Here is a 25,988-nt window from a genome sequence, read left to right on the forward strand (position 1 = left end):
TAGTGGTGAAGATGTGCAAGTAACAGCAAGCGGTTGTCTTCTCATTGTTTGTTAGAAGAAGAATGTAAAAAGAAACAGTAGTCTTTTAACTCCCTACCTCACTTCCAAAGAACATGCTACTGCTTGTGAGCCATCTGGTTCTATGCAGGTCTCTACAAGACATGCACAGAACCTCATATGTTTTTTCGCAGCTCTCAACAACTCATCCATATAATCACATGTGATCTATGCAGGTCACAACAAGGCATCCATAGAACGCCATCTGGTTCTTTGCAGGTCTTAACAAGGCATCCATAGATCCCATCTGGTTTTATACAGGTCTTAACAAGGCATCCACAGATCCCATCTGGTTCTATCTAGGTCTTAACAAGGCATCCATAGATCCCATCTGGTTCTATCTAGGTCTTAAACAAGGCATCCATAGATCCCATCTGGTTCTATCCACATCTTAACAAGGCATCCACAGAACCCCATCTGATTCTATGCAGATCACAACAAGGTATCTACATAACCCCATCTGGTTCTATGCAGATCTTGGCAAGGCCTCCACAGAAGCTCACCTAAACTACAGGCACCAAAATGGGAGAACAGGACATTACTACAACACTTCTCTCTCAGTCAGTGTTCTTATTTAGTTTTTTACACCATCAGTGGACCTTTACTAACTATTCTGCCCCACTGGTTGGCCATATCTCCATTCCTGTTTTTAGTAACCAGCAAGTGAACATTCACAGATATTAAAGGACCACAAGCACTGCTGTCATATACAGACAGTGACTTCACTATTTGCTGCTATGCATTCTGCTCAGAATGGTACAACCCAGCATCAGTAGTTAACACAGATTGGCTTCCCACATTTTAGCACATTGGTTGTCACCTTGTACCCATGTCAGTAGGTACAACATGCCATGCAAAACATTCTAACAATGAAACTACTGCCGGGCAAGGGGCATTTTAATTTCAAGGGAAATGCAAAGATAACAAAACTACTTTTGCTAAGGACTAACGAAGTATTTCAGGGCACCACATCAGAAATATGAGAAGTGATGCCTGTTCCATCAGAGTGGAAGGATAAAATCCTGACTAATCCCCAGGTGATCCAAGTTCAAATAGCAGGTTGGGTATTTGATTGCACAGGCAAGCAGGATGTCAATGCCCATCCTAGAGGGGGTAAAGGGGGAGTGACGTCCAATGGTTGATTTATCAACTGGGGACAGGGCAAACAACTGTGTAGGGTTCTGTCAGCCCCTTGCAGAAGTGAAGGGGCATTAACCACATGTCCTGCATACATGCTGTCATGGCAAGGTGCAAATGGAGGAGGCAGGACAAAAAAACCTCTGATGGCTGCCTGTGTGCTAGCTCTTCTGGTTAACCCTTGCCCCCAGTGATGGAAGAATGACCTGGACAATTAGTTGGGAGGGGGCTGATGACTGACAGACAGCAGGGCAGAGAAACCAAACAATATGAAAAGAAATGTATTTTAAATACCTCTGCAAACTTGTTACTGATTAATACCATATTAGTAACACTGTCAATAAAATACACTTGAGTTCGCTGGACAGTTACCTACACCGACAACATGCTCCTTACTGATTCTGCAAATTTATTTTGGAGTACCCCCAAACGACATATACTGTTGTGGCTTTAAAGGAGCCAGTACGACAGCAGTCTTTGGACTATAAACAATAGCTGGTCATTTCTGGCATACATGTTTATCATCAGTAATAAAGCAACTTCAGGTTTGTTTTCTCAACATATGATCAGTATTCCTATGATATCACATAACAACAAACACTCTAACCCAATTTTTTGTTTTTATAACCTTCAAACTACCAAAGACTCATTTCTTCCACACACACATACTGCACCATTTAAAAAAAAAAATTCCTTAAGAAAGATGTTATCTAAAAAATGTAAACTGTTCATATCACTTACGCGCTTAAAGCTACACAAATTATTTTAAAATACTTGATATGTATATGCATGTGCTGTGGAAAAATAAAGCAGTTCATAGGTAGGTTACTAGGCTATTGGCCCTAGGGCCTATATAAGCCTAGCCAAACGGTATCCTATCTCCCATCCAATCATCAAGATTTTTCTTGAAGAGTGCTAATGAGAAGCTTTGTTTGATATAGACAGGTAGTTTGTTCCAGAGTATGAGAAGTCTCTGGGACAGGAATCTATCCCTCCAACATGTTCTGTTTATTGTGGTGACAAGGTTTAGGTCCCTAGAGCGTGTAGCCCGGAGGGATTGGGATTTCTTTACGTGCAGCATATCCAACAGCTCTGGGTTTGACATAGCTTTGTATGTTAGGCAGAGATCGCCTCTGAGTAGGCGATATGTGACAGAGTAAAGCTGGAGTTTTTTGAGACGGTCTGCGTAGGGCATCTGTTTGAGGCCGGTAATCCTCTTTGTGAGGTATTTCTGAGGCCTTTCCAGTTGTTGTAGAAGTCTTGTGAGGTTCATACCAAAAAGGGGCATTGTACTCTATAATAGGTCTAATGAGTGATGAGTAGAGGGGAACGAGGACCTCTTTTTTCCTGGATGAGAAACCTTTTGTGATGAGGTGTGCCACGTAGAAGGACTTCCTGACTACTGTGGCGATGTGATTATCAAATGAGAGACTACTGTCCACCTGTGTCCCAAGGTCTCATCACACTTTCGGTGTTAAGTAGACTACCGCCTATGTGGTAGTTCATGGGTACAGAGTTGATAACAATGCACTTTTGGGCATTGAGCTTGAGGCCATGGCTTTGACACCAGGCATCTGTCTCAGTAAGGCCCTTTTGTAGGATGTCCACATCGTTAGGAGTTTTGATTATGGCTCCTAGTTTGCAGTCATCTGAGAACTTTGTTAGCCAAAATCCTTCTGTGTTAGCCTGAATTTCAGAGAAGTAGATACCAAACAGGAGAGGACCTAGGACTGAACCCTGTGGTACTTCACTTGTCACTGGTCTGAAGTTGGATTTAGAGTGCTACTTTCACAGTGTGGGTTCTGTCAGTGAGCCAGTTGGCAACCCATCTTGTGACATAGGGATTTATACCTAGTTTAGTGAGTTTATCTATAATTCCAGAGTGGGGGATGGTGTTGAAAGCCTTGGCGAGATCTAGATAGGCTGTGTGAACCACCTTACTCTCATCTACGGCTTTGGTGACTGCTTCAAAGTAGTCAGTCAGGTTTAGGAGACATGATCTGCCTTTTACAAACCCGAACTGGGTAGGGTCCAGAGTTTGGAGATTACCAACGTCATTGTTTATAAGTTCCATGATGATACATTCCATAGCCTTGCAAACCAGGCTCGTTAGGCTAATGGGGTGGTAGTTCCCGGGGTCCGTGGTGGCTCCCCCTTTGTGGAATGGGATAACCGTTGCTGTGCGCCATTCAATGGGCACAAAGTCTGAGGTGAGGCTATGATTGAACATGGTACTTAGGTGGCGTGCCAGTTCATTCTGTAGTTCATGTAGAACGCAGCCTGGGATGTTGTCAGGTCCATGGATGCTGTGTTCTTGGCTTTGGAGAGTGTGCTTTTTACCTGTGCAGCCGTGATTACAGGAACTTTGCATTCTTCCAGTATAGAGATGGAACCTTTAGGGGATGAGAGAGGGGTAAAGTTAGCATTGAACCTATCTGCCAGGATATTGGCAATATCAGTTGGTTCTGTACATTTAGTGCCATTGTGCTGTAACTCAGAGCAGATCTGAGTGTTACCATTGAGATTCTTGACATAGCTATAGAATGGTTTGTGGTTGTCTTTAGAATCAGTGGTGATTTTGTTTTCGTAACTAGCTTTGGAGGATTTTATGAGGGATTTCAGCTTCTTACTAAGGCTGACCATAGAGTTCCTCCAATCATGGGATTTTACTCTTTTTTGCAACAGTTTCTTTCTTCTGTTGTAGAGTTTGTTTATAGCAGGGGACCACCAGATTGGCTTCCTTTTTTGGAGGATAGCATCTTGGTTCTGTTAGGGATTGCACGATCCATGCACTCGTGTAAGGGCTTATAAGGTGCAATTGTATAGGATTCAGCAGTCGTACCTCTATTGTCCGTCAGCATGGGTGTCATGAAGTTTGCCATTTCTGTTTTAAGAAGTGTGAAGTTGGCTTTGGAAAAATTTTTTTACGGTGGTTTCCCTAATGGGGGGTGAGATGTGGATGTCCAGGGTGATTTCCTTGTGGTCGGATCTGACCAATGAGGAATTGACCTCTGGTGTGGAACACCGGTTGTCCATGTTGGTAACGACCAGGTCTAGGATATTGCTGCCTCTGGTGGGGGTGTGGATAAGCTGATCAAAGGCATTAGAATTTATGAATTCCAGAAAACGTTGAGCACAAGAGTTGGTACAGGAGTAGTTTTCCCACTTAATGGTGGGTTAGTTTAAATCACCCATTATTAGGTGTTAGGTTGTACCCTAATATTTTACAGTGTATCAATAAATGAGGAGTGGGGGATCTGTAGCAAGCTACAATTTGGATTGCAGTCTTGCCCAGAGTCAGTTGCAGCTGGATAATCTCGGATGAATTATGCTGAGCAACTAGCCTGGAGGTGTGAATATCCTTAATGAATATGGACATGCCTCCACCTTTAGTGCTTCGGTCCAGGTTAGGTGGCCGAAAGGTGTGGTATGTATTATAGCCTGGTAATGCAGGGGTGCTCTCTGGAGCTTTGAACCAGGTCTCTGTCACTGCACAGATGTCAATGTTCTCCATTTTAAGGAGTACCACGAGTGAGTGCATTTTGAGGTTTAGACTTCTAGCATTAAGTAGCATTACCCTCAGATTTTGCTTGCTTGTACTTGTTACGGTGGTTAATTTGTCATTTGAATCGTGCCTAAAAAAGGCACTATAAGGGTGGCAAGAGCCTTAGCCAGTATACGTAATCCCAAGGGCGACAAGTGCAGGCCATCTCTGTCAAAGCATCATGGTTTGTCGATCATGTCATCCCAGGCAGACAGATACTGGAACCCCTTAGAATGACACCAGAAGCTTAGCCAATTGTTGAAGTCAATCATTTTGTCCTTGTACTGTGGTATCATTCTGGGTGACGGCAGGATGCTTCTCAGGGCTAGGGTCATACCTGCTTGGGCTACAAGATCAGACAGCTCCTCTATGTCTCTTTTCATGTAGTCTAGGGAGGTATGCCTCAGGTCATTCACACCAACATGGACAATGACAGAGTCATATTTGTACTTGTTGTGGAGTGACCTGAGTGCATGCGTTATGTGGCGGATCCTGGCACCATTCAGGCAGCTGACAGTAACTTTCTCCTTGTTTAGCCTGGTGAGTGGAACATCAGTGTGCCTGACTATAGAGTCACCTATGACTAGAGTGTTGGGTACGTTGTTATGCCTTATGGGCTGTGGTTGAGTGGCACATTGTGGGCTATGTGTCATTTGGGTTGTGTTGGGGGCTGGAGGTTGCTTGTGTTTCTGCTTTGCAGGTCCCTGTTGCTTGGGTAGATTTTTTTTGAGAGCCTCCGCAAATGTAGGTGTGTGTTTTGAATTTCTATGTGTGTGTTTTGGTGGTGTAGGTTTTGAGGGACTATGTGATGAGTGTGGTGTGGTGAAAGTGTTTACCTTCTCCTCTTGACTATCTAGTCCAGTCCTGGCTGAAGAGAGCTTTGCTTCCAGTTTGGCTATATAAGTGCATCTCTCACAGGTTGTAGTGTTAGGTGGTAGGAGGAGACGGTTGTCTGTGTACATGAAGCAATTGCTGCATTGCCCCAAGATGCCCAGATTCATCAGTTAGTCAGGAGAAAACACCGGGAGCTGACCCTTAGACATGCCTGGATAGGTGCTTACTTATTAAGTACTAAAAACTGTTTTCCTCTAGACAAGTGAGGAAAGTTGAGTGCTGTAGTAATTTGTAGCTTATTTAGTGCTTACAACGAGTTCTGAATAAGTGCTGAGCTCAAAGAAACAGACTTGAGTGCTGAAACTAGAAAACCGGCTAGTTCTAAGAAACAAAATTAAGCTAGAAGGATTCCCAACACAAAAAGGCTTGGGGGCTTCGAAGCGTACAAACAGTCTTGGATACAGCAAATCTGTATCTGGACTAGACGATTTACAGGAAAGGCAGGAAACAAGCTTAGAAAATATATTTTTTTTGTAAAGTGGAAAGAGGAAAGGAGGAGCAGAAGCTAACTGGGTTGCCCTTCTCAAATGTTCTCCCTGGATTAGGTAGAATGAGGTAATGACACTAGACTGGGAGGAGTGTCTCACATCAAATTTACAGTAGGGGTGGGCAACTGCAATGCCACTAAGTATAAAAACAGGATACCAATAGGGAAGGAGGGTGGGAAACAAAAAATCAGAACAAACAAACCCAACCAGATACTTAACAATTGTAGAAAATTCTACTTAATACCTCACACACACTGAGTAAAATAAAAGTGCTATAAATAACTCAGAAATAAGCAAAAACAGGATACTTAATGTTATATATCACAGATTAGTTAGCTCAGAGCCCTTCTTCCAACTTCCTCCGATTAGCTCAGTGTGAAATGTTGTGATGACCAGTCTTAAACTGCAGTTTATTTCATGCCAACAATGCAGGTCCCTCCAAGCAAAAAAAAAAAAAAAAAAAAAAAAACTTTGTTGTAATGAAAAAGAACAGCAAGTACCATTAACTTCTACTGATAGGAAACAGTCTCTTTTGGTAAGTCTCTATGGTTTTCTTTGCTTGGAGCAATTTCTGTCTTCCTTCACTGGTGTTGATCTCCTCTCCCAGAGCATATGCACTGGACATCAACTCCGATTCCACAAAGGGCAAATGCTCATGGCTGGGCTTCTTTTTATATGACATTTACAAGCCCATTAAATAAATTTGCTCTCAATTATACAGCCAAATTTTTCTTTTTCTGTTCTTAAAGAGACAAGTTCAACTTAAATACTATTCATTTAAAGAAACATCCCTCTATTTACACTTTAAGCTATTTAACACTGACATAGACATTGCTTATTTACAATGAGCTCTTTGTAACATGAATTTTGATCTTACTTACACAACTTTTATATATTTTTGGGTCACGTACTATTATAAACCATGACTGCCAGCACGATTTGTTCTCTTTCTGTATAATATTACACACACACACACACACACACACACACACACACACACACACACGTGTGTGTGTGTGTGTGTGTGTGTGTGTGTGCGCGTGCTTGTACATTGTATAATTATTACAACTACGGGTTTTGTGCATTATACTGATTGACAATGGGTTTACACAACTGCAGTATTCACAATGTCACAGTGTGCTGACTGCTATTACAGTCAGGCTACACACAGACAGCTGAACATAGCCGCTGACTGAAATCTTAGGTCATGAGTGTGTGACTATCACATTTGTTTACAAGTATGGGGGAGCACTTGGGCAGAGCACCCACATTAAGAGGTGCGAGGTGTAATTATTGATCTAACACACAGTGATAATTCAGTACAAATAGTATACGTGTATGTATGTGTATGTGGGTGTGTAGTTATATTTCTCTCTCACACAAAAATCTATCCATATATACATACATATATATATATATATATATATATATATATATATATATATATATATATATAAACAAACACATACACACACATGTATATGTAAATAGACACTGAGATGTATGCACATATACATAATAATAATAAAAATAATAATAATAATAATAATCCTATTTGTTAACCAGGTAGGCCCTTGGACACACAGCCCCTTTATAGGGGTGACCCAGGAGCATACCCAATTAAGTGACTTCTCAAGGTCATACAAGACGTTTGAGAGAAAAGAACCCTGTACTACAGGATCTCTAGCTTGCAACCGTAAAAGAATAAGGTGTCTATTTCTGCCACCGTACTTCTGCACTGTTCCACATTCCCAGGTTTATTTTACATTTGTGTCTCTTGCGAGTTTCCCCCCTTTGCTTTCTTTTACTCTTTCTAACAGAAATGGCCCTATGAAATGGAACATGTAATTTTTATTGACATCACAATGAGGATTGTCAGCGGCTGCAATCTAAAAGAGATTGTTACATACTGTGTGACAGTGGGATTGAAGCAAGCTTGTAACAGTAACTGCATACAAATGCCAAAAACAAGCTATTACAGCATTACTGCACTTTAATACTTACTCTGGCTCTACATATGTACAAAACCTTTTGCTGATGCCTATTTACATTATGAGGACACAGTAATTACAAGGCACATAAATCTGTGTGCTACAAATGAGAGGCTTAGCAGATGGTTTGGTTTATTAGGTGTCATCTGTAACGGGTGTCCCAGTAATGTTACTCTCTCCCCTGTGTGTTATATGCCTTTCAGTAGTGGCAGCTGTAATCTTAGAATTAGTAGGGCAACTAGAATGTGCACTTCCTGGACACAACCTATAAGAAGGCAAGTCAGCTGTCTGTCCCATGTGTTAAATATTTTTCCAGTAATCTGCCTCATGCAGACAAAGTGCAAGCTCTCTAAATGGTCTTGCGCACATTTCTAGCACACAGTTGTATTAAAAACTGTACAAGGTTACAAGTATAGCCAAACTGCAGGCATACATGACTTAAATGGTTATTTTATATACTTATTAATTTTGTGTCACCGATTCATTTGTCTTCTGCATGGATTTCAGTTAACTGTACAAGGTACCCAACACTCAAAATCATCATCATTGGCCCTCTTTTTTCCACACTTTCTACATGGGTCAAAGGGTCATGTCAAGTGTCACAATCTCTCCCTGTGCAGTGCCACTCTCCTACTTCACTTGACAGTCATACCCGTCGGAGGTCTTCTCTCACACAGTCCATCCACCTCTTTGCTGGACGCTCTCTTTCCTCTTTCTTTCTTCCTGTCTGTCCCAAATCAGACAGAAACAATGAAAGTTTACATTCAGGAACATCCAGATCATCGAATTTTCAATGAATGCCCATATAACCCTGGAAAAGCTTAACATTTTGAGTTTAGATTTTCAACAAAATATCTACTTACTAACACCACCTAAACTAAGAGGGCGCTGAACTTGTGCAAATCTGATCTGAAATGCAATTTACAAAAATGACCACAAAACAATTACAAACAGAACTGCACAACCGCTCAGAACATTTTTACAGAAGGGTTACTAAAATAATCAATGCAAACAGCTGAGTCAATCAACCTGTAACCATGAAAAATTAATTAGTTAAATGAGGTGGAGGAAGCATTCAGCATAAACAATTCTCATAAATAAACGCTTGAGCACGGTAAACGGACTTGCATCCACAGACCAGCTCTGTGGGAAAATACTCTTCCAGAAAAACATGAAACAGCAAGGGAAGGGAATCACAGACCTAAGACTAGAAAAGTGGCATGCGTACAGTGATTGGACTTCAACATGCAAGACAGCAAAATAATAATGGGAGGCCCTAATAATGGTCTACTGACCCATGCAATAACCAGTGTTACTGACCCACGCAATAACCAGTGCTACTGACCCATACAATAACCAGTGTTACTGACCCACGCAATAATCAGTGTTACTGACCCACGCAATAATCAGTATTACTGACCCATGCAATAACCAGTGCTACTGACCCATGCAATAACCAGTGTTACTGACCCACACAATAACCAGTGCTACTGACCCATGCAATAACCAGTGCTACTGACCCATGCAATAAACAGTGCTCCAAATTCTATTTCACAACAGCCCACTGCACTCCCTCACTCAACACTGAGACCAGTTGCACATGTAAAGGCAGCCATTCACTGTGAAAACAAAAAAAGTTAAATCAAACTGTAAAGTTAACAACCTACTCCAAAGGCAAGCACCATCAATAATTTCTGGTCTTCGTAGTTATTATCAGTTCTGCTGGCAAAGGGGTACAGATGGTATGAACCAGGTACAAAACAGGAGACCAGAGTTCAAACAGTGGAGCAAGCATCTAAGTTGCCAACTACAAAGTGTCAGGTGGTGACTTGGTAGTTAAGATATCTAACAGTGTTAGGGTTCTGGGTTCAAGACTGAACTCCATTTACTGTCAAGCTGTATCTTCACTGCACGACTGTGTATTTTATCTCCTGATACTTTGGTTTCCTTCCACCTTCAAAAACCTGTTTAATGAATAACTTATTCAAATATGCTACACATACCCCCACCCTTGGGGTCTAGTTGGTGACTGAAAAGGGTCTGAGAAGGGCCAATTCACTTACCAGTGAAGGGCACACTGAAAGAACCACAGATGTTAAAGAACGATTACATCACACAACGGAAAATTGCACAATGGCCTGAAGTGAATCTGAAACAGGCACTGCTCGCAGTTGGCATTTTATGGTCTAGAAAACTTGTCGGTCTCAGTTTGAAAGAATGAAACTAACTACTCACGCAAAGTGGGAATCTCAAATTTGGGGCTGAGAAAAGAGTGCTAAAATAACTGGAATCCTTATTTTTTTTCTGACAGAACAGCAGATGAGTTAGAATCAGAATTCTTATGCATAGATGCTACACTGTTAGTTACACTGTTAGTCACACTGTTACACTACTAGTTACACTGTTAGGTACACTGTTGGTTACCACTGTTAGTTACACCGTTAGCTACACTGTTAGTTACACTACTAGTCACACTACTAGTTACACTGTTAGCTACACTGTTAGTTACACTACTAGTCACACTACTAGTTACTCTGTTAGCTGAACTGTTGGTTACACTACTAGTTACACTGTTAGCTACACGGTTAGTTACACTACTAGTCACACTACTAGTTACTCTGTTAGCTACACTGTTGGTTACACTACTAGTTACACTGTTAGCTACACTGTTAGCTACACTGTTAGTCACACTGCCAGTTACACTGTTAGCTACAATGTTAGTCACACTGCTAGTTACATTGTTAGCTACACTGTTAGTTACACTACTAGTTACACTGTTAGCTACACTGTTAGTTACACTACTAGTTACTCTGTTAGCTACACTGTTGGTTATACTATTAGTTACACTGTTAGCTACACTGTTAGTCACACTGCTAGTTACACTGTTAGCTACACTGTTAGTCACACTGCTAGTTACACTGTTAGCTACACTGTTAGTTACACTACTAGTTACACTGTTAGTTACACTGCTCCAGTCTTATAAGGCTACAAAAGCTAATCATTTAATCCTGACACAGGATATTTCTGAAGTGCATGAAAAGCAGGGATTCTGCCTTTAGCAGTAAACTGATGTCGCTCTCTAGAGGTGAGAGGAACAGCATTTCCTTTATCCAAGATCGTCTTTTGTAGTGTGGGTGTCCACAGGGAAACACTCATGACTGCTCTTTCTCCCCTCCTTCATAAAACCAAACCTCCCACCCAAAAGTGATGCCTATGTAAAAGCATAAACGGAGGGTAGAATGCTCTAGCACAGTAACTTGTAACAACTTGTCTTTGTTTTCCCCCTCTTTCTTTCTCTCTCTCTCACTTTTGAATCTGAGAACCCTGACAAGCAGTTGACTTTCTTTTAATTTCTTAAATGGGTTGTTTCTTATTCTGCTGTTTTCTTTACACAGGTATTTACTTTGCTGTTAAACAGCTGGCTACTGCTGCAACACAAACCCACAGTGTGTGCCCTGCAAAGGCTGGCTGTTGCAGCAAGGCACACCTGTTTATTTCCTTACTCAAGTAACTAATTAATTGTGATGGCATTCTGCCCTACTACCTACTCGTGTTGTGTGTTTATTTTTTGAGTTGATGATGCGTGACTGCAGTCTGTACTTCCAGATCACTGATTTATACTTTCAGCTGTGTTTTGTCATCGGCAGGACTACACGTGTGGAACAACTGGGTAGTGCCTGAAAGGAAGCAGCCGGTGCCTGCCTACTGCACTTAGCTGGAAAAGACAAATAAATATATTATAGTTACTAAGTGAGCCTTCTCAGGCTAGCAGACCTTTTCAGGAGTGACCTTGCAGCGCAAGGAAAATAATGCAACGTGCTCAGTGTCAGCGCCCAAGTGGAACTTCATGAGACTCGAACACAAGGCTGCAGACTGGCAGCTCAACTGTCTTACTGAATAAGTTATTGTGGCTTTGGAATGACTCAAGCAGCACAGTGAATATGCACTATCATACAGGACTAGTGTTGTGCATCAGCTGCCCCCCACCAGGAGGTTTTAGGGTTACACTAGGTCCTGGATTACTTTGTCGCTGGTTATGCCAGCTGAGGGTTTGCCCGACAGCTCCTTAAAAGCATTTCTGAACTTGAGCTGCACAGAATATCTAAGCAACAGCTGAAGCAGCAGGTGTTGCCTGTATACATTTTACACACACACAATCCTGCCTGTATGATTCCCATAAGACAGTGGAATGCTATCTTTGTCACAAGCATCCGTTTAGTCACATGATCATTATACTTTTTTTTTTTTTTTTTTTAACTATTTCTCTCTAGCAAAGACTTTATTCTCTTTTCCTACAGTATCAAGTTTTACAAAAATGTGTGCCAGCAGGGAAAAGAGAGTGTATCCAGGGGAAACAGCAACTATGCTACCTGCTGAAGCCTTTCAAGTATCCCACAAGTCAAAGGCACTGGGATGCTCTAGGCAGTGCTAAAGACAAACTGAGGCATACACAATATGTGTGAATGCAGTCCTAACAAGAAGCTACCACATGGAAGTCAAATGAGTATTCAGTAGCCTTAGGGTGGCACCATGAGAACCCTTCAGAAAGTCTGGCCTCTGCTATGAAGTCCTTGGCACTCGCTCTTTGTCCTTCCAAATGCCTATCAACCCCCGCCTCATACTATATAAATTACAGGTCTGGGTACACATGGTTTGCTCCTCTTCTTCTCATGTTCTGCTCAGCCTGCCATACAAAAAACTACTTCTTAAAGCTGGAGGCCCAGTAGATGGGTTCCATCCCATTTACCTTTAATACTAAGACTAGCAGTGGGGGTGGCCATGGTGGTGCAGTGGTTAGTGTTGCTGCCTCACAGCAAGAGGTTTTCTGGTTCGATCCTCGGCTGGGGTGCCTTCTGTGTGGAGTCTGCATGTCCTCCCTGTGGTCGTGTGGGTTTCCTCCGGGTGCTCCCGTTTCCTCCCACATCCCAAAGGCATGCTGTAGGTGGATTGGACACGCTAAATTGGCCCTAAGTGTGAGTGCGTGTGTGTGCATTCCGTGGAAGGTTGGGCGCCGGGCTGGCAATTCAACACCCTAAACCTCCACTGCCAATCATGAGCGGACAGGTGATCTGCTGTGGCGACCCTAACCGGGAAAAGCCAAAAGAAGAAGACTAAGACTAGCAGTGTCCCACAGTGACCCAGAAGACTATTCCATTCCATTATGCAAGATACACTGTTACCAGTAATTGAACCATTAGCCCTTATCTCTTTCCCCCTTGCCACTCTGGTGTACAAATTATGTAGGGGTCTGACAATGCAGTGGTAAAATCTTTTGCTGCTCAACATTGTGCCCCACGCTCCATCTGTGGACTAAGAAACCCATGGAAGATCAAATGGTCTTCTTCATATATTCATTCCAGCACAAGACCCTCCTCCTTCCTTAACCCAACACCATGGACATGCCTGCATAACCAAAGAGGCAGTGCTGTGGGTCATCATATACCTAACTCGTCAAAACTAGATTTGATCAAAAAAAGGCCCCCTTCCTCACCTATATAAAACACCACAGGTAGTTTATACAAGTAATCAAGTGTGGGGGGAGAGCTCCCTTATAATATTTTATTTTACTTTTTTTTAAGGGGTCCAGTCTTGATAAGGTCTGTTTCAATAAGCTGCATTTAATGACCCCATCATGCTTCCAACAAAAAGTACCCATTACACAACTGGGCAGCACTTTTTTTGTTTTTTAAAGGAAGACTGCAGGGATTACTTGTAACTGGACTGAAGTAAATATGCTGAAAGTAAGCTATATCGATGCTAATACACTGGTCCAAGTTTAAACGAGAGCAGGTTATTACAAGAGCAGCCAACACACACCGTCAAAAATATAGGACAGTTCAGAAGTTTGCTGGGGTATAAACCATCCCATCTGTGTTAGCTAATGGGGTTCAGAGCAGCGAGGGACTCTCCTGTCTCTGCAAACGAATGCACCTCACTTCCTTGTTGTTGTGTGATCATGGCAAGGGTGTAGCCAGGTGTATACTCTTTCTACTACTGTCTAAATGAATGCCTATGACAGCAGGTGCAACACTGCTAATCTGAAAACAACATTTTTAATAGTTTTAAGGAGAACAACTGAATATGTTACCTATATTTATTAAGTGCTTGGGGGGCAGCATTTTGAGAGAAGTGTCCACTTTTAAGCGACAGGTGTCCAACATGGGTAGCATTAAGAGCCTGTGAATACAAAATAGAATTTGCTTGCTTCAACCCTGGATCATGGAGTCAGTTTGTATAAGTTTTAATGGTGTGGGAGGTTGTCCCCATTTGAGGGATGCAAGGGGTTTGGTTCCCAACAATATAAAAAAAAAAGTTTAGTGCATTCGCTTATATAAGCGAATGCACTAAATTTCGAACGCTATATAAATAACCCACTAACACCAAAAAAAACAGATGAGCGATTTTTTCCCCAGGGAAAAAAATTGCTGATCCATCAAAAAAAAACACAAAATAAAGTGGGGAGCTATGCCCCCTACTTAAATATACCAACTCCGAGATTGCACCACAGTGGAGGAAATGGCAAAATCCCGAACACAGCCCAGTGATTTTTTCCCTAGGAAAAGAAATCACTATTCTGTGCTTTTGAGATTTTGCCATTTCGGGTAAGTCGGTTAGATTAAGCAGCGTTCGCAATTTACTGCGTTCGCTGAGGTAATAGTGACCCGATTTGAATGACACAGATGTGTTTCAGTCTTTCAAGATGTTCGACTAGACTGAAGACCTATCTGTGGGAAAGTGAACACTGTAGCATGACTTAGCAATGAAGTTACATACGCAAGGGCTTTTAAACATTCTGCATTTTACAAAGTGTCATGCATTTCAAGCAAAAATCAATAATCTCATATCAGGCAAGGACTGAACCACTGACTTTGAAAAAAAAAAGTCAAAGGTCAAGCTGTGCATTTATACCAGAATGAGGTTGCAGCGTACAGACTGCATGTGACAAGCTGTACTGCAGGCCAAGTCTTGCAACTGTGGCCTGTCTGCGTACGGACACTGACATATGCAAGGCAGTGCTAGTGCAATGGTTACAACAACATATGCAAATCTTGACAGGGGAGGGGTACAGTCACAGCCAGGCATGAACAGACAGTGAACTCGCCAAGTTACAACAACAACAGTCAGAGCGTCTGAAAATTACAACATCCAAAGCTAGCACAAACAGTACATCGCTTCTACTTAGAAAAAGGAAATTGCCTAACTTGTGTCTGTTAAAACCACAGTGCTCACTTTACAAAAGCAAATGACTCCATCTGCTACACAATGTGCATTTGCTAGAATGATGTACGATGGCAGAGTAACAGGTCACATGTTACATAAAAGTTGAGACAGGAACTTAAACAATGGATTAACTTCTGTCCCCAGTTACTAAAGGACGTATGCGGCCGAAGGAAAAGGTGCTGACATTCATGGATTTTATGAGTGACAATATTCAAAACAGGTGGATGTTGACAGCAAAGACTAGACACTTCAATATCACTACTTGTAAAGGTACAACACTGATAACAGGTGGCAGAAACAAAAAAAAAAAAAAAACAGCACTGACATTAAAATGTGCATAAGCAAATGGGACGTCAAACCCTACACTGAATAAATCAACCAGGTTTTTTCCTGTCAGCATTGTAGGTACCTAATCATATTACAGCTCGAACATAGCTCTCAGCTGTCCCTGATTTTGCCTCATATTTTTGCCCTGTTCCCAATATCTTTCTGATTTTCTGGTAAATCACAGCTGATTACAGTCAGTCAATAATGTAGGACACTGAAGTTTCTAGTTCTTATTCAGAAAATTTCAGTGTAAAACGTTTAGTTCCATTAACTCTCTAAGTGCATTAGAGCAATATTTGATAATTGACCTTGACTTTGGGCCTTTGCCCCTCTTTATTTTGTCTCTGTCCTGATTCCTTAGCAAAGAAGTTAGGAGCTATGCTCCAACAGATATTTCTTGTTAGCATTCTGGGTACCAAGTCATATTACTGTTTGGCTCTTGGCTGTTATTCTTTCTGGATGACGTCTGCATTCCCTGTTGGTAAGAGGCGATTTACTAGGTAATCACATTTCCTCCCACATCCCAAGGACATGCAGTAATTGGACTGGCATAGGCATGTGGGTGGTGTGTGTATGATGCTGAACAACAGTATGGCAATACTTGCCCAGTAAACACTCTGTGGACGGTAACAACTGCTTACAGGGGTAGCTATAGGACTCTGATGCAACTCAGCCAGGGATGTACTTCTGCAAAGCTACTCATGAAATGGTTGCAGCGAATTTTATTGTCTTTTGGCTTTTCCCAGTTAGGGGTCACCACAGCGGAACTCTGGTCCGCTAATGATTGGCAGTAGATTTTCACGAATGCCAAGGTGCCAGCTCGACGTTCAACCTTCAGCGAAGGCATGCCCATTTACGCATGTCTTTCAAATGCCCACCAAACTGCGGGGAGGACATGCAGACTCCACACAGAAGGCACTCCCCGCACTCCAGCCAAGAATCGAACGGGAGAACCTCTTGCTATGAGGCAACAATGCTACCGCTGCACCACCGCGGCATGCCCAGCCAAAACTACACACTGACTGAAAAAGATAGCTGACAGGAAAACCCTTAAAGGGTAAGAGCTCCCCCATTCCTCTGCAGGGGAGCAATCTCAAAACCTGGTTTTATTAAATCAGGGGCACATATGGCGTAGGGGCAAAAATTAAAATTAATTTATTTTATTGTCTATCAAGGTATGTGCCTTCTTTTTTTCCCCTGTTTTTTTAAAGTCTTTCAAAACTTTATTGACCCAAAAAATAAAGACAGGACAGGACAAGATCAGGACAGAACTAACAAAGGGACACGAGAGAATAAAGAGTGGAAGTCAGGTGATATAGTCAAACATGATCATGCAATAGGAATCCAATATGATGTGCAAAACACACGGACACAAGGAACAAAGCAACTTACATTAAGTGCTATTAAAACCTTGAACGACTTAATTGTCAACATTTTCACTAAATCCTATTCAACCCAGCTGTGCCTACCAGCTAACTGTTCTCACTGCAAGTCTCTTCTGGTATGAAACAGAAATCTTTTCAAGAAATATAAAACCTTTTTAAGAGGCTCCCACCACTCAGAGCATCTTGGAAGTCCACCTGCTTTCATTTTTCCTATATTAATACATTTGAGTACCAGTTAACAGCTTTCCAGAAAATAAGTGAAACTGGGACCTCACTAAAGACAAGAACCCCAAACATTTTAACAACTGTCTACCTCCTTGTGCTCCCATATGGCAAAACCTCAGTTTAACAGCTGTTACCACTTTGTGCTCCCAACATACCTCTCAACCTCTTGGCCCCAGAAATCTGGACAAAGTCTAAAATAACAGAGGAACAAAGGCCAAAAATAGGGACAGATTTAAAAAAAATGCTCTTATAAACTTGGTAAGTTGCTAGAATAACAGGATTTGTGCTAGCATGCATTTTCTGAAGGACATGAAGTCTGAAATTCAAATGTGTGTCATTATTTAGGGACTTCAATCCTCGGTGATTTGTCAGAGAAAACATATCTCCAAAATAAGAATCAAAGTTGTGCACTTAGCAAAGATATTGACCCAGTGAACCAAAGCACCCACATTCATACCACCAGTTGTGATCTGTATGTATTACCTGCCTTAAAAAGCATATTGGCTTGCAAGGACTAAAATGTAAAATGTACACAGTCTCAAAAACGGCACAGTGGGTCAGCATCCTCTCAGACAAGGAAAAGGGGCCCCTTCCATAACCCTTTACCTTATCCCAAAAAGAGAGAGGAACATACTGATAGATCTCTAAGAATTTTAAATTCTAAAAAATAAAAATTAAATAACTTTGGCAGAGGCTGTACCCGGTAGATTAGCACAGATTCCTCATGAATATCTTAACTTCTTGATCAGTTCTTGGCCTTTCGTCTGTGATCAACTGTAGCATTTTAGAAAGATAAAACATTCACAACCTGCCAAAATTTTATTTATGGATCCTGAAAACTTCTGAAAAGATATACAAATTTTAAGTGCTTCTATACGGTCACCAAATCTTGTGTTAAAAATGTAGGATAAATGCTGGAAATCAGTAATGTGACAAAGCTGCCTTTTGTGAGAGTTGGCTTAATATCACTATAAATTTTCAGTGATTTGGTCTGTAATGTAAACATATGAGATTTATTCACTCCTTCTTGTGAAACATTTAAGATACATTTTTTAGATTTTTTTGCAATAAAGCAGACAACACCACAACTTAATGTGTGGAAATACTCCAATAATACATTAACTTTTTGGATGAAGTAACTGGCATAACTAAATATTTTGCAGCATTATCAAGTAAACAAACGTACACTGCAATAACTTGGTGGCAGGAATCACACAGTATTGAATGTCTTACGTGTTATGATACAATCAACATATTACAAATAGGTAAATCAATGCAAAACAGTCTTACTACACAGCTGTGATTAAATTCACATCATCACAAAACAGAGACTGCTGTTAGCTTTAAAATGATGGCTGTATCAAACATTCTGAAAACCTAATAATCTAAAAGAAAATACAAGCCAGGTTGGCTTCTCTGCAATCATCAAAGCTTCTGTTGCTCAAACATAGGCAGCAAGGAGTTCAAAGCCAATTTACATGACATTTTAATAATTTAAGAGCTTTAAGCCTTGTATGAGGGTCTAATTATATTGCATACTCCTGGGGTTCAATGCAACAAACTTTTTTCATAATAAATTCCTGGCAACTTATACACCTGTACTTAAAACCCTAATATGACATCCCACTATCCCTTCACCTGAGCCATAATGTCAGATCCCACAAATACTCCTACCACATGCACACAATACCAAAGATGGACCCCCATTCTACTTCCCACTGGTACAATGGCCCTTCATCAGTTAGTATGACGTGTTTTTCTTGGGAAGGTTTCTACAGCTGTGTACAGGACTCCAGGTGTACTATTTCCAATACTCCATATACTGAAGAAATGACCACTTCTTCCCTTACGCTCCCTAAACAACTCAACACGTTTTCTTTTTAATTGCTAATTGGATCAATTTATTAGGTGAAAGTTCCTCTTTTCAGTGGTGACCTTGGAGCACGGTGTGCGTTAACAGCCTTGCTCAGATACACAACAGCAGGCAGATGGAGATCGAGGGAATCAGCCCCACATCTACACACAGAAACCTGTTAGCCGTACACAGTCAATCTTCTGCACTGAACTGCGTACTAAATGCAAAGTCAGATGAGAAGACTACACTGTTGGAGTTTAGGGGTGATAACTCTCTACTACCTTTTTCCCTTCTAGACTTCCTCTGAATCTCTTCCTCTTGTACTACCTTTATATCATAATCCTGCCACACACCCTCTTCAATATGGGTGCCTTTGTAGCAGTTTACATTAAAGCATAGCTGCAATTTATTCACCCAGCATGCCACCTTTTTAAGGTATCACTCAAGCCTGCTCCGCATTCCAAGTCACCAGCGAACAATTAGTCATGTACTCCCTAAGTAATATCAGTCATAAATAACATTAAGCAAAACTGGTCTCAGTATCAAGCTCTATGTCAGCCCACTGGTTAATGATGTCTCACCAAACAAACCCCCCCCCCCCCGCTATCCTCTGTTTCTCATCTGTCAAGCAGACTGTTACATCTTGACTACCGCCCACGCTTACCATTCTGTTATAAGAAAAGATGGTTGTATCACACCGCCACAGGTAGTACTGCATTTTAGTCCACCTCGTAGAAAGACAAGAGTCATTTCAAAAAGTTTGTTTGCTTCTTGGAACACATTACCACATTTAGGAAGACACAATACAAACTGATCTATACAGAGAAAAAACTCCTACAACACCATTAAGGCAATCATCAGTGTTCCTGTTCCAGTGGCAGAAGCTTACATTGGTGTTCCCTGTACTTTCCTAACACTGATCTAGCTCTATCAGTGCACGATCCAACTTGCCTCTCCTTCAATTATATCTCAACCTTTTGATGAACACACTGCTGCCATAGTGAATTTATGTATAAAGTACTACAATTCATTTCTATACCATTAGCTATATTGATGTTGCGTTGTAGTAACTGTTGATTGCAACCTGGATTAGGCCTGCAATTGCTCATGTATGATCAGTGCTCTATTTTGGTAAGCAAATATAAATAAATAAATAGAGAGAGACACAGAAAAACTGTTTACTCCGCAGACACCTAATAATTTTGTGTGTGTGTGTGTGTGTGTGTGTGTGTGTGTGTGTGTGTGTGTCTATATATATATATATATATATATATATATATATTTTTTTTTTTTTTTTTGTTTCTAAAGACTACATTAATGATGTCAGATCCACTTTCTGTTTGAACACAATTCATTTGTGAAATTGCAGACAATAACATGTTACTGTTAATATCTCAGATTCTGTTCAGAACCGATCAAATAAGGAGTGAGTATTTGTTACTGCTAATGTATTTGCATGTGACAATGAATGACTTGCGTACTTAACTTAGTACTGCCGTCTGCTTGCCATTGGCCCAGATCATGTCCAACATGGATCCCTAGACCAGTCCACCAACATGGTTAACAGACAGACACATAAAATAAAACTTGGCCCTTGAAGTACCACACATTAAATTTCTCCACCAGCCTTCAGTATGGCAACATGCCAAAGTGGCTGCTACTATTGGCCCCCCCAATCGCAGAACTAATGTTTGCTGCTCATGCAGTATGCCACTTTTTTTTTTTTTTTTTTTTTTACAAAATTCAATGCATCTATCTGAGGAATTCTTTCATGACTCTTGCATGCCAAGAAAAAGACCAAGTAACCTACAAATTCCATCTCCTTTCTGGATCCCCCTTGTTCAGGTTTACCCCCATAGGCACTCCCCTGTGTTCTGGTACCACCCCCCTGATAAAGGAAAGGGTACATAACCTTAACAAAGAGCCTTCTAAGTACATCCGATAGCTCTGAAATACAAGGGGTGATGGCTTGTCAGTCTCCAGCACCTATCTATCTACTCCTAAATGTGCTGCAACCCAACCAACTCATTTTGTGGTGAGGCACTCCTTAAAATGGAGAACACTGATATCTGTGCAGTGACTGAGACCTGGTTCAAGGCTCGAGAGAGCACCCCTGCTCTACCAGGTTATAACTCATACCACACTTTTCGGCCATGTAACCTGGACCGGAACAACAAAGGCGGAGGTGTGTCCATATTCATTAAAGATATCCACACCTCCAGGCTAGTTGCTCAGCATAATGCAGCCGAGGTTATCCAAGTGCAACTAACTCTGGGCAAAACTGCAATCCAAATTGCAGCTTGCTACAGATCACCCACCATGCCCCAGGATTCCCACTCCTCTTTTCTTGATGTACTGGAAAATATTAGGGTTCAACCAAACACCCTAATAATGGGTGATTTCAACTACCCCACCATTAACTGGGAAAACTACTCTTGTACCAACCCCTTCGTTCAACGCTTTCTGGAATTCATAAACTCCAATGCCCTGGATCAATTTATCCACACCCCCACCATGGGCAACAATATCCTAGATCCAGTCATTACCGACATGAGTGACCGGTGTTCCACACCTGAAGGCAATGCCTCATTGGTCCGATCATAAGCTAATTACCCTAGATATCCACATCCTGCCCCCACCTCCCATTAAGGAAACCATGGTAAAAAATTTCTCCAAAGCCAACTTCATGCTTCTTAAGACAGAAGTGGTGAACTTCATGACACCCATGCAGATGGACAATACAGTTACAACTACTGAATCCTACACAATTCCACTTTATAAGCACTTACATGAGTGCATGGATCGCGCTACCCCAAACAGAACCAAGACGCTATCCTCCAAAAAAAGGAAGCCAATCTGGTGGTCCCCCTGCTATAAACAAACTGTACAACAGAAGGAAGAAACTGTTGCAAAAGAGAGTAAAATCCCATGAGTGGAAGAGCTCCCTGGTCAGCCTCACTTAGTAGCTGCGATCTCTGATAAAATCCTCCAAAGCTAGTTACGAAAACAAAATGACCACTGATTCTAAAGACAACCACAAAGCATTCTATAGCTATGTCAAGAATCTCAATGGCAACACTCAGATCTGCTCTGTGTTACAGCACAATGGCACTAAATATACAGACCCAACTGATATTGCCAACATCCTGGCAGATAGGTTCAGTGCTAACTTTACCCCCCCCCCTCATCCCCTAAAGAGCCCATCTCCATACCAGAAGAATGCAAAGTTCCTGTAATCATGGCTGCACAGGTAAAAACCACACTCTCCAAAGCCAAGAACACAGCATCCATGGGACCAGACAACATCCCAGGCTGCGTTCTACACTATCTACAGAACGAACTGGCACCCTACCAAAGTACCATGTTCAATCATAGCCTTACCTCAGGCTTTGTGCCTGCAGAATGGTGCACAGCGATGGTTATCCCACTCCACAAGGGGGGAGCCACCACAGACCCCGGGAACTACTGCCCCATTAGCCTGACGAGCCTGGTCTGCAAGGCCATGGAACGTATCATCATGGAAACTATAAACAAAGACACTGGTAATCTCCAAACGCTGGACCCCACCCAGTTCGGGTTTGTAAAAGGCAGATCATGTCTCCTAAATCTGATAGGCTTCTTTGAAGCAGTCACCAAAACTGTAGACAAGGGTAAGGTGGTTCACACAGCCTATCTAGATCTTGCCAAGGCTTTAAACACCATCCCCCACTCTGGAATTATAGATAAACTCACTAAACTAGATATAAATCCCTATGTCACAAGATGGGTTGCCAAATGGCTCACTGACAGAACCCACACTGTGAAAGTAGCAGACTCCAAATCCGATTTCAGACCAGTGACAAGTGGAGTACCACAGGGTTCATTCCTGGGTCCTCACCTGTTTGGTATCTACTTCTCTGAAGTACAGGCTAACACAGAAGGTCTTTGGCTAATGAAGTTCACAGATGACTGCAAACTAGGAGCCATAATCGAAACTCCTAACGATGTGGACATCCTACAAATGGGCCTCACTGAGACAGATGCCTGGTGTCAAAGCCATGGCCTCAAGCTCAATGCCAAAAAGTGCATTGTCATCCCCTTTGGTAAAAACTCTGTACCCATGAACTACAACATAGGCGGTAGTATACTTAACACCAAAAGTGTGATAAGAGACCTTGGGACACAGGTGGACAGTAGTCTCTCCTCTGATAATCACATCGCTACAGTAGTCAAGAAATCTTTCTACGTGGCACTCCTCATTACAAAAGGTTTCTCATCCAGAAAAAAAGATGTCATTGTTCCCCTCTACTCATCACTCATTAGACCCATTATAGAGTACAATGCCCCTTTTGGTATGTACCTCACAAGACATCTACAACTGGAAAGGCCGCAGAAATACCTCACAAAGAGGATTACCGGCCTCAAACAGATGCCCTACGCAGACTGTCTCGTCAGATTTACTCTGTCACATATCGCCTACTCAGAGGTGATCTCTGCCTAACATACAAAGCTATGTCAAACCCAGAGCTGTTGGACATGCTCCACTTAAAGAAATCCCAATCCCTCTGAGCTACACGCTCTAGGGAACTAAACCTTGTCACCACAATAAACAGAACATGCCGGAGGGACACATTCCTGTCCCAGAGACTTCCCACACTCTGGAATAAACTACCTATATATATATATATATATATATATATATATATATATATATATATATATCAAACAAAGCTCCTCATTAGCACTCTTCAAGAAAAATCTTGATGATTGGATGTGAAATAGGAAATTCACCCCAGGGATCACCTCTGTGGCTCTGCTCGACAGTGGCACATGAAAATAATTTTCTTGGGTGGCAAAAGCCAGGGTACCCTTTTGGCTGGGCTTATATAGGCCCCAGGGCCGATAGCCTAGTACCTACCTATGAACTTATGAAACTGAAGGTGAAAAATGTGTTGACTAGTTGCTACCTGCTGCTGTTTCAGCCATGACTTATTAACCCTACCTGCTCCAGCTTCCATCTGCAAGGTGTACACCTCAGTTCTAATGCATTCCAGAGTTTATTTACATTTATTATTTATTTACTTAATTACTGACACTTGATTACTTGGGCAGTCCGAGTGGGTAGAAGCCCATTTTCAGTGTAGGCCCGAGGAGAAAAGCTCCAAATTATTACAAAACATTTTAAGAACAGTCATTTTGCAATCTTCAAAAATAAAACTTTGCAGTTTAAATAATTATAACAAATTAAATGTAGTATAAAAACACTGGTTAAAAATCGATACAAGGTATATGACAATCATTTAATACTTAAAGAAACTTTAGACAGTTTGTAGAGAAAGTAATGGTAATTAATTAATCTTTTCTCCTGTGCATCACACCACACAAGCTGACTCTTCCACAAACTGTGTTTCTGTCTTCCATTTAACCCCATCTGCCTTTCCCTTAATTTCTTTTTTGTTGCACAGGAGGGTTTCAGGCATAACATGCAGGTGTTTCATTCTTACTGCGCTGAGGTTATGCAGTAAACTCTACCAAACCAAACCAAACCATGCATCCTGTGACAGAAGACTGCATGAAGGAGCTTTCGCCTCTTTATTGCTGCCAACATTAATTAACAGCGCCCGTTTGTCTTTAATACCATGTCAGTGTGGGTGTGGGTGTGTGTGTGTGTGTGTGTGTGTGTGTGTGGGGGGGGGATCAAATATGGCAGCTGGGTAAATAAAGACCGTTCTGGCATTGTTAAGGAGTACTGGTAATGGGAGATGAACCATAACTGTTCCATTTTCCTACTATTTAATGAATGACCAGAATATCATCTGATGCAAAATACACACAGTATAATGAATAAATGACAGAATCCTTAACGCTACAAATTGCTGAAGTATTTAACTGACACCACCTTCCATTAAAACACCACCTAGAAATTAGAAGAAAATATTTTTGCAGGTGCTTCCACACGTCCACAACCTTATACAAGTCTGAGACTGCACAACAGTGCGCAAAAGGTGAAACTTCCTCAACCACACTGTATGCAACTTGTTCCAGGTATCTTGTATTCAGCAGACAGTGACTTCCCTCATATGCGAGCAATCACATTTAATCATATTCTTTCAAACGTGCACAAATAAAAACGATAACTACAAACATGCACCTTACATACACCTTATACTACATTAATTTAACACTCAAATAAACACACAAATAACTTACCATTAACAATACATATGACCCTTTCTCTGCTTAAACTCTACAAATTCCAATAACGCTAAGGGACAAAAAACAGAATCAATAAGAAAATACCACAATTCCCATTTCGAATTAGCAGCTTCTCCAGCTCAACCAAATCAAAAATAGAAAGAGACCTACTTATGGTGTCATGTAAACGGAGTAAAAAAAGAAACTACAATCACAAAAACACACTAGTAAAAACTGAGCTGTACATCTCTCAACAAAGCCAAAAATAAATAGGGACACGTTTTAAATATTGGTGCTTTATATAAACTTAGAAACTAGATAGAATAAAGGTATTGCTTTAGCATGCACTTTCTGTAGGATATTAAATCTGAAACTCAAATGTATGTCATTATTTAGTGACTTCAGTCCTCAAGGATTTGCCAGGAAAAAAAACACACATTTTATGAGAAACAGAAATACCAGGCAAAAATATGGACATTCTGCTAAAACCTGGACAGTTGAGAGGTATGCTGAGCTGTATTTATGTTCTTCAGGGGAGTGTGGCTACACTTTTTGCCTCAAGTTTCACAGGGAAGGATTTACTTGTCTTCATCTGACTGACCTTCTACTTTTTATTTATTTATTTACTTATTTATTTCAGTTTGGTAACTGTATAAGTAGGCTAGATGACAGAACAGAGGCTGCAATATC

The 25,988-nt window shown here is 41.3% G+C and overlaps 1 protein-coding gene across 4 annotated transcripts in view; it reads right to left on the bottom strand.

Moving 5' to 3' along the window:
* The window catches only part of FOXN3 (forkhead box N3), a 1,826,558-nt gene that overhangs the window by 966,532 nt on the left and 834,038 nt on the right, over positions 1–25,988 (bottom strand). The gene's annotated exons all lie outside the window — the stretch shown is intronic.

This window comes from Protopterus annectens, chromosome 6.part0 (assembly GCF_019279795.1).
Source record: "Protopterus annectens isolate FY-2018-M chromosome 6.part0, PAN1.0, whole genome shotgun sequence".
Lineage (NCBI taxonomy): Eukaryota > Metazoa > Chordata > Ceratodontiformes > Protopteridae > Protopterus > Protopterus annectens.